Below are 13,786 nucleotides of genomic sequence, written 5' to 3' on the forward strand. Positions count from 1 at the left end.
AAGATGTTGTACTTAATACAACATCTTGCCTATTAATAATTTATTTGGGGAAGGGGATATTGTCAGGCTGCATCTTTGGGAAAATCTCACAAACAAGTACAGGGAAGAGTGATCCCCTTGTGTCATTTTGAAAATTATTTTGCATATTCTTTTTCAAAGCCTTTTTGTACACTTTCCACAAGCTGATGATAAAAATGTAGGTCACTTTGAAGGTCTTGATTTCCAGCAAGAAACGGCTTCATTTAACATATGATGGGTGTAATTTTAGAGCAGGCTGACAGAATTTCAAAAGTAATTCATATTATAAAGCACCGAGAAAGACAATTTGACTGATAGAATCTCAATTCAAAGTACTATATTAAACACATAATGAGCCTGCTGTTTGGAGGGCTTCCATCTTGCCTTTTTCGTATCTCATATTAGCTATTTGGATTAATATAATTTGAGCACCTATTATTGTGGTCAAAATGGAATAGTGAACATGTACATTTATTTCATCTTTCTCATCTGTCTCTCCTCAAGACTATGCATGATGAAGCTGTTCCCTTTTATCTGCACTATAACAGAATTAGCATAAGACCATTCATCTACTTATCAGTCAGATTCCATGGCTGAACAAAGAGCTGAATTCAATATCTCTGATCCACAGTGACCATATTATCTCGGTATTGTGCCAAACATTTATTTGGTATTTAAATAAAACCATTCCCATTCGGTATGATGGGCAGAAGTGCCATTTAAAGGAGAACCAGAACCATGTCTGGTTGGGGTGGAGAAATTGTAATGGTTCTGTTAGTTATAAGATGGCAAGGGCTATGGGAGAAGGTCTTATCTTTGAGGGTATAATTATCTCTGCAGTGGTTTTCAGCTTTCCCATGTATCAGTTAAATCCCCCAAACTGTAATTCCTTCTATGGGACTTTTTTCACATAGGTTGCAGTGACAGAGAGTATAATGCAATATTAACAATACCTTCCGTTATCTCTCAGCAGTTAAAATATTGTAAAAAAGTGGGGGGGACTTCTCCTCTCAAAACTAAAATGCTAGGAAAATAGTGAAAGGCAATTTTTTTTGTTTGTTTTTTGTTTTAACGGGGCAAAAATATTCCTGGGAACCTGAAAGACAGATTTCAACACAATGTCTGTATAATGTACACTACTTTCAAAACCCCTTGTCCAGAATTGATTGCTGTATGCCATAATAAATTGTGGAGATCTCAAGTGCAAATATCAGCAAATGCCTGACCTAGCAAAACAATGACTTCATTAAGCTGATGCAGACATTCCATATACAAATTGAACAATGCCACAGTTCGGAAATAAAGCCTATTTCTATGACAAGTGTTGGATCAGGTGTCTGACAGCTTTAGTTAAAAAGACTCTCAGATAGTAAAACTGGAATACATTCTCTAGATGTAAGGACAGTGGTGAGATTCAGCCAATTTGCACCTATCCGGGAGAACCGGTTGTTAACTTTCTAAGCAGTTTGGAGAACTGGTTGTTGGAAGAAATCTTATTTTGTTTTTTTCCACTTTACAGGGCTAATCCTGTAAGGAAGGCAGAAAGGAAACGTTCTGGTGTTGTTTCTAGCCTAATCTTTATTGCCCTGCTTACAGAAACTGCCTCTCTGGTTAACCCTTATTACATTGTAACAGCTAAGGCGAAACACCCATCGACGTGAGTGATGTTGAGTTGGCCAAGCCCACACAGTCACATGACCACCAAGCCATGCCTACCCAGCTGGTCATTAGGGCAGAGAACCGGTTGTTAAATTATTTGAATCTCACCACTGTGTAAGGAAGACAGAAAATCGTATGCTCTTTGAAAAAAAAATATATATCCTATAGAATGTTTTTTTAAAAAAATAATATTTATTAAATTTCCAAAATATAAAACACATACTACAAAAAACAAAAACAAAAAACAAAGAAACAAAGAAAAACACACAGCAAAAATTTAACACTAATGACAGCTTTTCCATATCAGTATCTCTATCATAACAAACATATTTACAAGGTTTCTAATTCTATATATCTTTATCTTAAATTACATTCTATTTAAATTATAGTAACATCTATTCACAATTCAGTTTCATATCCTATATTTCTTCAGCAGTTTTACCTTCTACATATTATATTTAACAGATTATTCCTTAGGTTTCACGTTTACTCTCAAGCCAGGAATACCATCTGTTCCAAATTTGATAGTAGTCGGTTTCTTCCCTCTCCTTCATTTCCAAAGACAGTCTATCCATTTCTGCACAATCATATATTTTTTTTATTATAATTTGGTTTGGAGGAATATCTGATTGTTTCCAATTTTGTGCTAGGACAATTCTACTTGCGGTTAATATATGTAGTGTTATATATTGTAATTTTTTCTCCATTTTCCCTTCAAAAATGCCCAAAAGAAATAGTTCCAGCTTCAAAGCTATCCTCTGTTCAATTATCTCTTCCAACCATTTTCTTATTTTACACCAGTATTTTCTAATCTTAAGGCAGGTCCACCACATGTGGTAGAACGTTCCTTGTTTCTAACCACATCTCTAACTTTCCGGGGACCTGTTCAAGAACATCTTGGCCAATCTCACTGGTGGCAGATGCCATCAATAAAACATTTTATAAAGGTTCTCCTTATATGCAGATGACATTGTTAGTTTGTAGTTTTTTGTGTTAAAGTGTTTTGCTCTCTGCCAAATGAGTTGCACTTCTTCACCTGTTCCTCCCAAAAGACCTATTAGGAAGGTCAAACCATCACTCATTGTCTACCTAAAAGCTCATGTGGCTTTTAGTGCTTTCACATACATCCGCTGTCATAGCAACAAGGTCGCTTCCTTCTTCCTTAATGCACCTCTCTACTTTTCCTTTTTCACTTGCTAAGTGAAACTTGGAAACCAGACAATGTAATCAGCCTTCCTCTCAAGTTCTTTCGGTGGGGGACTGAAACCTTCCACTTCACCTACCTTTAAGCACACCATCAAGAAGCACTATTATATTTTCTATTCAAGCAAACTGCCATTTTAGAACAAACCAAAGACTTAGGTATTTTTCTAATTTCTTCTTTTCTGGGAAAAAATGGTTTCAACATTACAGTAAAAAGATTGAATAGCAATGTGAGTTGATCACGTTTAAAATGTTAATAACTCTTCCAAGGCCTGCCTTTTAATACTGGGCATTGATGTAATCCAGGAAATAAGGTAATTTACTCAGTCCCTTACTTTTCTTGATTAGGAATACACTTCCTTATTTTAAAAAAAATTATTATTTCTTACAGCAGTGGGATTCAAATTTTTTTACTATCGGTTCTGTGGGCATGGCTCGGTTGGCATGGCATGGCATGGCTTGGTGGGCGTGGCTTGATGGACGTGGCAGGGGAAGGATACTGTAAAATCACCATTCCCACCCCACTCCATGGGAAGGTTACTGCAAAATCCCCATTTCCTCCCGATCAGTTGGGCCTTGGCAGGCAGAGAATAGATGGGGGTGGGGCCAGTCAGAGGTGGTATTTACCGGTTCTCCAAACTACTCAAAATTTCTGCTACCGGTTCTCCAGAACTGTCAGAACCTGCTGAATACCACCTCTGATTCCTTAACATTGTTGCCATGTATGTTGAGAGCCAGGAAATTCTACAGAGTAGTCTGGCTGCCAGAAGTTGCTAGCTCAATTAGTTCACGCTGTCACGCTATCCAGGGTGCACCACAAGGAGGCCAAGTAGCATCATACCTAGACATTGGAATTTGAACATAGATCTTTTTAACATTTATATTTTATTGTGTTCTATGACTCTAGATGAAATGTTAATATAGGTTGCTAGTCCATATACGATATGCCTTATGCTAAATAAATAAATAAATGCTTAACATCTAAATGAATGGCATCAGGGTTTTTTTCCCAGGACTTTACCACTTTTTTTTTTTAAACAAGCTTACATTGTTTTTTAAACAAACTTGCATCTTGGCAAGTTATATGAAAGTAATAGTATAGAACAAGGGTATCAAACTCACGGCGTCACATTGTCGTCACCGCAACTTTTTTCCCCTTTGCTAAAATGGATGGGTGTGGCCAGCGCATGATGCATCTGGGCTGCAGGGCCACAAGTTTGACACGCCTGTTGTAGAAGATTGTCCCCAGTTTGTCTAATGGTAATTCTCTGGCTGATCCTCCCTAACACAACACTGAACAGATACTCTCAAAATTCCAAATGTGCTCTCAAAGTTCTAACAAGAATCCCTACCTTTTTGATGATCCACTACGGCTCTTTCGATGAGCATTCTAGTCTTGTGCGCAACTACATCAAAGCCCAACACCCCTCATCCCACTCTACCACCTCCAAATCCATATAGAAAGGCTGATCAGTTTGATCACTGAACCTTATTTCAACAGTGATGAGTGAGAGAAAAACAAGTTCCATTATACATGAAGGCAGCATAGTTGAGGATTCAGAATATGCTTTGTGGCACCTACTAGTCATGACAAAGTATTGATGCACCTAGACAGAAATCATGAGGAAACTGAAAACAAATATCTGTATGCTGTTTTGTCAGAAAACAAGTTTTGTTAGCTGCCATCGAATAAAGTGCAATACAAGAAGTCCTTGACTTACAACCATTTGTTTAATAACTATTTGAAGTTACAGAGGTAGTCTCACACTTATACAGTGGTGGGTTGCTCCTGGTTTGCACCAGTTCACAAGAACCGGTAGTCAAAATTTGTAGTAGTTCCGAGAAGTGGTAATAACATTGGCTGGTAACGCCCCCGAACCGGTCTCCGGCCGGTTCATCAGAGGCTTTTATTTTTTTTACTTTTAAAAGCATTTTTTCTACAACCTCTTCGGTAGAAAAAATGCTTTTAAAAGTAAAAAAAAAAGCCTCTGGTGATCCCGCGGCTCAGCTGGGAACGTCAGAGGCTTTTCAAAGCAACCTCTTCAGATGAAGAGGTGGTAAAAAAATGCTTTGAAAAGCCTCTGACGATCCCAGCTGAGTTGCCTGATCGGTAGAGGCTTTTCAAAGCATTGTTTTCTGCAACCTCTTAAGGTTGTAGAAAAAATGCTTTTAAAAGTTAAAAAAAAAAAGTTGGCCACGCCCACCCAGTCACATTACCCCCACCAAGCCACGCCTACAAAATAAGCACACCTACAGAACCAGTAGTAAAACATTTTAGAACCCACCCCTGCACTTATAACCACTGTGATCAGAATTTGGATGCTTGGAAACCCGCATGTATTTATGATAGTTCCAATGCTCTGGAATCATATGAGCACCATTTGCAATTTTCCCAGCTGACTTCTGACAAGCATAGTCAATGGTGAAGGTGGATTTGCTAAATGACTGCATGATTTACTTAACAATTGCAGTGATGCACTTAACAACCATGGCAAAAAAGGTGGTAAAATCGGGCACAACTCACTTAACAACTGTCTTGCTTAGCAACAGAAATTCTGGGCCCAATTGTATTTGTAAGTTGAGCACTACCTGAATTTCTGGTTTAAACTGATATGCTGCTTCTCTGCAACAGTATCTTTTGACATGAATGCTTTACAACAGGGGTGTCAAACTCACGTTATCACGTCATCATCATGTGATGTATCGGAACCTTTTTCCCTTCATTAAACCGGGTGTGGATGTGGCCAGCGCATGATGCATCAGGCCCGCAGGCCGGGAGTTTGCCAGCCCTGCTTTACAACAAAATTCTAAACAATGATCACCTTAGAATTTTTACTCCCAGTTTCCAGAAAAACTGGAAAATAAGCTTAACTGTTCACAAAAGTATGTGTGGCTCAGGTCAATGCAATCCTAGGCTGCATTATTAGCGGGATAGAATCAAGATCACATGAAGTTTTAGTACTGCTTTACAAAGCCTTAGTAAGACCACCCTTGGAATACTGCACCCAGTTCTCAACAATGAACTAAAGGGCCATCATCAGTGAGCTGTTGGACAGCATTATTTGGTCTGTTATGTGGATGTTTGGGTGATTTAGGGGTGGGGAATTTGTGTAGGTGGGGGGGGTGTTTTGAGATTGTTATGTGTGTTGGACCTGGTCTTTGGGTTTTAAGTGAATTTCGTTGTATGGGTATACTGTGTATACATGTACAATGACAATAAAGTTATTATTGTTGTTCTGGTCACCACATTACACCACATCTTAAAAAAGATGTTGAGATTCTGGAAACAGTGCAGAGAAGAGCAACAAAAATGATTAGAGGGCTGGAGGCTAAAACATGTGAAGAACAGTTACAGGAATTGGGTATGTACAGCCTAATGAATTGCTTACAGGAATTGGGTATGTCTAGTCTAATGAAAAGAAGGACTAGGGGTGACATGATAGCACTGGGGGTCAAAATTTGACAAAATAGTCGAACTATTTTGCAAAGTACCAAAAGGCAAGATAAGAGACAATAGTTTGAAATTAACCAAGGAGAGAAGCAACCTAGAACTAAGGAGAAATTTCCAAACGGTGAGAGCAATCAACCAATGCAATAACTTGTCTTTAGAAACTGAGGGTGCTCCATCATTGGAGGCTTTCAAAAAGAGATTGGACAACCACTTGTCTGAAATAGTATAGAGTCTTCTTCTTTGAGCAGGGGGTTGGACTAGAAGACCTCCAAGGCCCCTTCCAACTCTGTTATTCTATGTTCTGTGTTCTACAACTTTTCTTCAAATGTATTGCTTAAGTGCTTTTCATTCAGAATCTGTTGGGATATTTGCGGCAGCAGTTTAAACAATTATAGATATTGCCTCTGATATTCAGCTGCAAACCAGGCCTCTTATTATATGTTCCCTGGGTTGGCAGTCATACTTTGCTAATGACAGGATCAGGTGCCCTATGATAAGGCAGCAATTTTATTTTGAAATGTATTTTTCCCCCAGTATGTTACCTAAAGAAAAAACATTGTCTTAACGTTCTCTGTTATGCCCTTTGGAAAATCATATTATGATTTTATTATCCCATCCTACAACTATTGCAGAATTTGTTAAAAATAAGGCTCTGCCCCCAGGCCTGGGGATAGTTTGGATGCTGAGGTTTTTTGTTGTTGTTGGGGCAAGATTGGTTTATTTTAACTCTTCCATGTTTTTATTGTTTGGTCTTTTTTGGTGGATATCATAAGCTACCCGGAGTCTTTTGAGATCAGGCAGTGACTAAATCTAATAATAAATTTTAAAACAAACATTCTCTTGCTCAGATGACTGGGGGTGGGGGGAATCAGAATGTAGCTATGATGCTAGGGGAAACTGGAAATTGCACTCCAAAATCTTTTGAGGTTAAATCTCAGTGTACATAAGTGTAAATTTGACTATAGTTTTTTAAAAAAAAAATATTAACAGCCTTAGCAATAACAATACTCTGCTTAGTCATTTGACTGTATCAAGAAACCGTTTTTTAAAAAAAGTAATAACATATTCCCATTATGTTGGCTTAGCCCTATATTGGGTTTGTTATACCTGATGCAGTTTGAATCAAGGATCACATTGAGAGAGGAAACTGGGCTTCGACACTTTATTGCTGCACAGAATTAAAGAGAGGTACATTGGGACCCATGTGCAAATCAAGAATGTCTGCGGATATTCGACAAGCTGTTTTTATACCATAAAACCACATTCAGGTAGTCCTTTACTTACAACCATTCATTGCTGACCGTTCAAAATTACAATGGCACTGAAAAAAAGTGACTTATGACCATTTTTTCTGCTTATGACCTTTGCAGGATCCCCATGGTCACCTGATCAAAATTCAAATGCTTGACAACTGGCTCATATTTATGACGGTTGCAGTGTCCCAGGGTGATCACTTTTTGCAACCTTATGGCAAATAAAGTCAATGGGGAAACAAGATTCACTTAACAACTGTGTTACTAATTTAACAATTGCAGTGATTCATTTAACCAATGTGGCAAGAAATTTAATTGTATAATGGGATAAAACTCATAAACTACTCAATAACTATCATCTTAGCAACAGAAATGTTGGGCTCAGTTGTGGTTGTAAGTTGAGGACTACCTGTATGGACATCAGAACTTCCATCACTTGTTCCTGAATTACATGCACAGTTTAGGTTAACATCCTGCAAGAAGCATAGGATGCCCCTAATTAGCTAAGCTCTTTACTTCTGGGTGTTTTTTAACATGTTAATGATGAACTTTCTACCTCTGGATCTTTGTTCTGAGATTCTTGAGTATAGTTTAAGCAACATGCCACAGTTACATTTTCTTGTTATTGAAATAGGCACACTTGCAAAATTCTTCAGCACAGTTACAAAGCCACAATCAGTTAGCTTGGCTATAACTGAAGCATTTGTGGTCAACCTTCTTAGCTTCTTCTGGTAAATGTCAAAATAGGTGTAGCTAACTGCTGATTCTAATGATGGCTATATTAAATAAAAGCATAAGCAACTAGCTCTTGTTGAAGTTAATTCATGGCTCACTTGCAAAAGCCCCTTATTAGTTTGCTAATACATTAATAGGCCAAGCTTCATATTATCACCACTTCTATGCTCAAACCTGCAATCTGTTCTAGCTAATCCATCCTCTTCTGAATTGTCTTTGGTTTAAAAAACACAGTCTTTCCAGTAATGTACAAAAAGTGTGATAATTTATTCTCAGTGTCCCAGTATATCTTAATTTTTAAGAAAGACATAAGCAATCAGCTCTTACTACAGATTATAATTTACAATCAAACAAGATATGTGCAACGTTTTTCACAGCTAGAATAGCAAATATGCACAATCTTTCTCTGAAACAACTCTGTGAAATTTCCCATGTCTTACCAAAGAATCAAAGTTGTTCTGTAGAGAAAGCTCTTCTAAGGGATTGGCATGCAAATTGTTAAATATTTCTCTACATGGAAAACTGATTTATGTTTTGCCAGCTACTTCAAGGCCTTTGTATGCTTAAAAGATGCTAGACCTCTTTGAAACTGTTGAAACTGTTTGTGGCCTTCAGGTATGTTTGAACTGGGAATTAAATAGAAAATCCTTATTGTAAAAAAATGTGTTTGTAATTTGAACAACCCAAGTGTAAGAGGACTTAAAAGTTTGTTCTTCAAAACACAGCTTTGACGGCCTGAGTTCATTGATAGAAACTTCAGTCAGTAATTAATACTTTAATTTTGAAATGACTTTGCATTGGAGATATTTCCAGCTCTTCCCTAACTACAGAAGCAAGAATGGATTTATTGACCTCCGAGATATCTTTTAAAAATGTGGACAGTATATGCAACAATAAGAGAACATTTATGAGTCCTCACAGTTTTGTTACCATGTGTTATCATAGTAATTATTTCATCATGGTCATCATTTTAGCCACTGTCTATCCACTGCAGGATGAAGGCCTCTTCTGCATGTCTCCAACCAATACAATCCTGAGCTTTCTTTTGCTGCAATACTTGCTGATGTTGTCGATCCATCTCATTGTAGGTCTCTTTTGTGGATGCTTTTTATCAACTGGGATCCATTCTATGACTACCTTGGTCCACCTGCCATCAGTTCTTCTTGCTATATGACCAACCCATTTCCATTTCCATTCTTTTACTCTCTTGATGATATCGTATACTTTCATTTGTTCTCTAATCCATGTGCACTGCAGGTCTTTTTATGTGGCTAGTAAGATGCATTATGAATTTGGAGTGGGCTGTAGCCTTCAATGAGTTCCTCTTAAAGTGCCTGCAGACATTGTGGATGAGCCATCACTGGAGGCTTTTAAGAAGAAACTGGACAGCCACTTGTCTGAAACGATATAGGGTTTCCTGCCTGAGCAGGTTGTCGGACTAGAAGACCTCCAAGTGCCCTTCCAACTCTGTTATTTTGTTAAATATTAGACATATGTCTGATTGCTGTATTGTTTTTAGGTATTTGATGCACATTTAGACTTTAACTGTGGTGCTGTTAATCAAGAGACAACTATGAATTAACAGGAAATGAAATTAGCAAAATTACAAATAAATTGAACTAGGCAAAACTCATTTATTACACTGTAGAGTTATTCAGAATCTAGAAACATATCATTTGTGCCAGAAGTTACATCCAAGATGTTGTTACCAGAGCAAGGGAATTATATTCATTTAACTGGAATACAAACATCACTCCAGAAAAGTGGGGGAACATACAGATAAATTCTTAATAAAGCAATAGAATTTGTAAAATGAATTAAAATGAAAAATACAAAACCATCCGATGAATGTTTCTCTTATAGAAAACTCACTAATTCAAGGAACTCTCTGGATCCACCCCTCAAAACCACAAAGTAGCTGTAGCCATTTCAAAGCTTGGTATGGCTACTTCGAAGCCCTTCCCAAGTCTTCTGAGACTATTTGTGACTATCTTAAAAAACACTTGTGATGGGATAGATGGCAAAAACTTTATTCTTACATACATGTCTTTGGCTCTGCCAAGCTTTTGTGTTTTTAATTTAAAAGATGAGATCCTGGAATGGTGCAAACTGCCAGCATAACCGTTTTCAATCAATCAATCAATCAGAGTAGAACCGGAAGGGACCTTGGAGTTCTTCCAGTCCAACCCTCTGCTCAAGTGGGAGACCCTAAGCCATTTGAGACAAGTGGCTGTTCAGTCACTTCTTAAAAACCTCCAGTGTTGAAGCACCTACAACTTCTGAAGGCAAACTGTTCCACTGGTTAATTATTCTCACTGTTAGGAAATTTCTCCTTAATTCCAGGTTGCTTCTTTCCTTGATTAGTTTCCATCCATTGTTTCTTGTCTTGCTTTCTGGTGCTTTGGAAAATAAGATGACCCTCTCTCCTTTGTGGCAGCCCTTTAAATACTGGAATCCTGCTATCATGTCACTCCTAGTCCTTCTTTTCTCTAGACTGGCCATACCAAATCCTGCAACTGTTGTTCATATATTTTAGTCTCCAGGCCTTTAATCATCTCAGTTGCTCTTCTCTGCACTTTTTCCAAAGTCTCAACATCTTTTTTTTTGGGATGTAGAGACCAAAACTGGATGTAGTATTGCGGGTGTAGTCTTACTAAGGTTTTATAAAGGTGCTAATACTTCCTGTGATTTTGATTCTATGCCTCTGTTTATAAATTTTCATAAATGCTCTGAAGCTTCTAGGCTTATAGCCACATAGAGTTTAAAAACAGTATTGGTTACAGACTAGTATTTTGGAACCATGTTCACCTGCCTATAAAAAACGTGCAAGATGTATTTGGCAGTAGTCAGCAGAACTGTAAAGATAACTCTGATACATGAGTATTTTATCAATCATGCCCACCATGGCAGTCATTTTATGCTTATATCCAAACATCTTTCCAGATGTCTCCACCACCAAACAAAAATTAACTACTATATCCATTAATTAAGAAGTAAATCTGCTTAAATCTCACTTACCTAAGTTCCTAAAAAGTCATATGCTACAAGTTAGCTTTAATAAAATAACTACAGTGCTTTCATTTATGAAGTTAATAGGTCCTGGCCTTATTTACAGCTCAAAGCTATGTCTCCTGGCATTCCATAGAAAGTCTTGCATAAAACATAGTTTGCTGTCAACGCTTATCCATAACTGAGATCTTGTTGAAATAACAGAAGATAATATTTCCAATAGGTCAGACTCCTACTTTCAGCATGGCACCCTACACTTTAAGGAGGCTTTTTAAAAAAATGAAGCCTGCAGAGAAGGGCAATGTGGATGATTATGGAAGTTGTAATGAAATCTTAAGGCGAGAGAAAAGGAACTGAACATGTATAGCTTTCAGAAAAGATAACCAAGGGAAGATATGAACTCAAGTATCTAAAGGGGGAATCACACATCATGCCCTGCTCTGTATCATATAGAGCAGCAGCCCCCAACCTTTTGGGCAACAGGGACCAGCTCCATGGAGAACTGGAGGGGGCGTGTTTTTGTGTACTGCCTGCATCCAGTGGATGGGATGTCACTTGTTTTCACCGCCGGGTACTGGCGTGCCACGGACCATTGCAAGTCAACGGACTGGGGGTTGGGCACCCCTAATATAGAGCAAACGACATAGATAATATTTATATTGCAGAAAAATAGGCTTTTAGTTGAAAAATATCCTAATAGTACCAGTCACCTATGCAGAGAACTGATTCTCCATCATCTGTACTCAAGGGAAGGCTAAGCAATCATCTAAATCAAAGGAATGCTTTAATTTAAATCCTTACACTATACAGAATAGATGGTTCCAACTTGTGCCAGAGCTATCCCCCAACAATAGCCTGGAGAGCGTATATCTGCTATGTCCTTAAAGCATGCTCATAACACTTTCCATTAAATGTGAAATAGACCACAAGATAAAAATTGGATGCAGGTGGCCAAATAAATTGACAAAAATGTATTACTGAAGAATGTAGTCATATCATTTTATATAAGATCACTAAATTTCTAAATTGAAAAAGCTTTTGGAGTAAAAGATATTATAATACAATGTACCTCAACCATAGCAACTTTAAGATGTCAGAACTTCAACTCCCAGTATTCTCCAGCCAACCTGGCTGGCAAATTCTGGGAACTGAAGTCCAGGCATCCAGTTGCCAAATGCTACTACAACAGATTCAATCTTTCAGTGATCCTAATCATACTTAAATTAACTGTATAATATATATATTATTATGCATAAAGCCAGGTCTAAGCTTCCAATCCACTGAGCTCCCACTTAACCATGGAATTTCATTTAGCCCAAACTACCTGTGGTTTTTGTGGAGAAAAAGTTTAAAGGAGAGATGTCTGTGGAGATTCTCAGTCATCCAGGTCATGGTTGTCTCAAAGGTGCTTTTTTTCCCCCAAGAGGCAATTGGATTTTCTTGTTGTTGTTGTTGTTGTTGTTTTTTGAAGATGTTTCGCTTCTCATTTGTCATCCAAGCTTCTTCAACATCTTCAAAGTAAAATCAGAAATCAGTTCCCTGTCTCCTTGAATACCTGAAAGTGGGACATAAATCTAATGAATCAGTTGACATAAATTATGCCATCAGGTGAAAGCTGTAGCAACAGGGCAGCCAACAGTGATGAAAGCAGAATAACAGAGTTGGATCTTTTTTTTAATTTATTTATTTGATAATAAATATCAGGGCGGCTTACAGTGCATTAAGCAATAGCCTTCATACTTTTGTATATTTTATACAAAGTCATCTTATTGCCCCCACAAACTGGGTCCTCAATTTACCTACCTTAGAAAGGATGGAAGGCTGAGTCAACCTCGAGCCTGGCAAGATTCAAACTTACTTTAATTGCAGACAGCTGGTGTTAAATTACAGCGCCTTTGTCTGCAGAGCTATCCAGGATCTTGGAGGTCTTCTAATCCGACCCCCTTCTCAAGCAAGAAATCCTACATCATTTCAGACAAATGCTACTACAGTGCTCCACTCCAAAGGACTGGAGCTAAAACATATGAAGAAAGGTTGCAGGAACTGGGTATGTCTAGTTTAAAAGAAGAACTAGGGGAGACATGATGGCAGTGTTCCAATATCTCGGGGGCTACCACAAAGAAGAGGGAATCAAACTATTCTCCAAAGCACCTGAGGGTAGGACAAGAAGCAATGGGTGGAAACTAATTAAGGAGAGAAGCAACTTAGAACTAAGGAAAAAATTCCTGGCAGTTAAAACAATTAATCAGTGGAACAACTTGCCTGCAGAAGTTGTGAATTTTTAAGAAGATATTAGATAACCATTTGTCTGACATGGTGTAGGGTTTCCTGCCTGGGCAGGAGTTTGGCAGGTCCCTTCCAACTCTGTTATTCTATTCTATTCTATTCTAAATGGTTGTCCAATCTTCTTCTTAAAAATCTCCAGTGTTGGAGCTCCCACAACTTCTAGAGGCAATTC

At 38.0% G+C, this 13,786-nt stretch overlaps 1 protein-coding gene and 1 long non-coding RNA gene across 4 annotated transcripts in view; one reads left to right on the top strand and one right to left on the bottom strand.

The window, feature by feature from the left end:
• The window catches only part of LOC117663572 (uncharacterized), a 30,009-nt gene extending 25,827 nt beyond the window's left edge, over nt 1–4,182 (bottom strand). For both annotated transcript variants that reach the window (XR_004590743.3, XR_009622063.2), the window contains exon 1: nt 4,003–4,182. This is a non-coding gene — a long non-coding RNA (uncharacterized LOC117663572). The remainder of the gene's footprint in view (nt 1–4,002) is intronic.
• KCNB1 (potassium voltage-gated channel subfamily B member 1) overlaps nt 1–13,786 on the top strand; it is a 195,363-nt gene that overhangs the window by 125,077 nt on the left and 56,500 nt on the right. The gene's annotated exons all lie outside the window — the stretch shown is intronic.

Source organism: Pantherophis guttatus, chromosome 3 (genome assembly GCF_059756535.1).
Source record: "Pantherophis guttatus breed Tessera chromosome 3, ASM5975653v1, whole genome shotgun sequence".
Lineage (NCBI taxonomy): Eukaryota > Metazoa > Chordata > Lepidosauria > Squamata > Colubridae > Pantherophis > Pantherophis guttatus.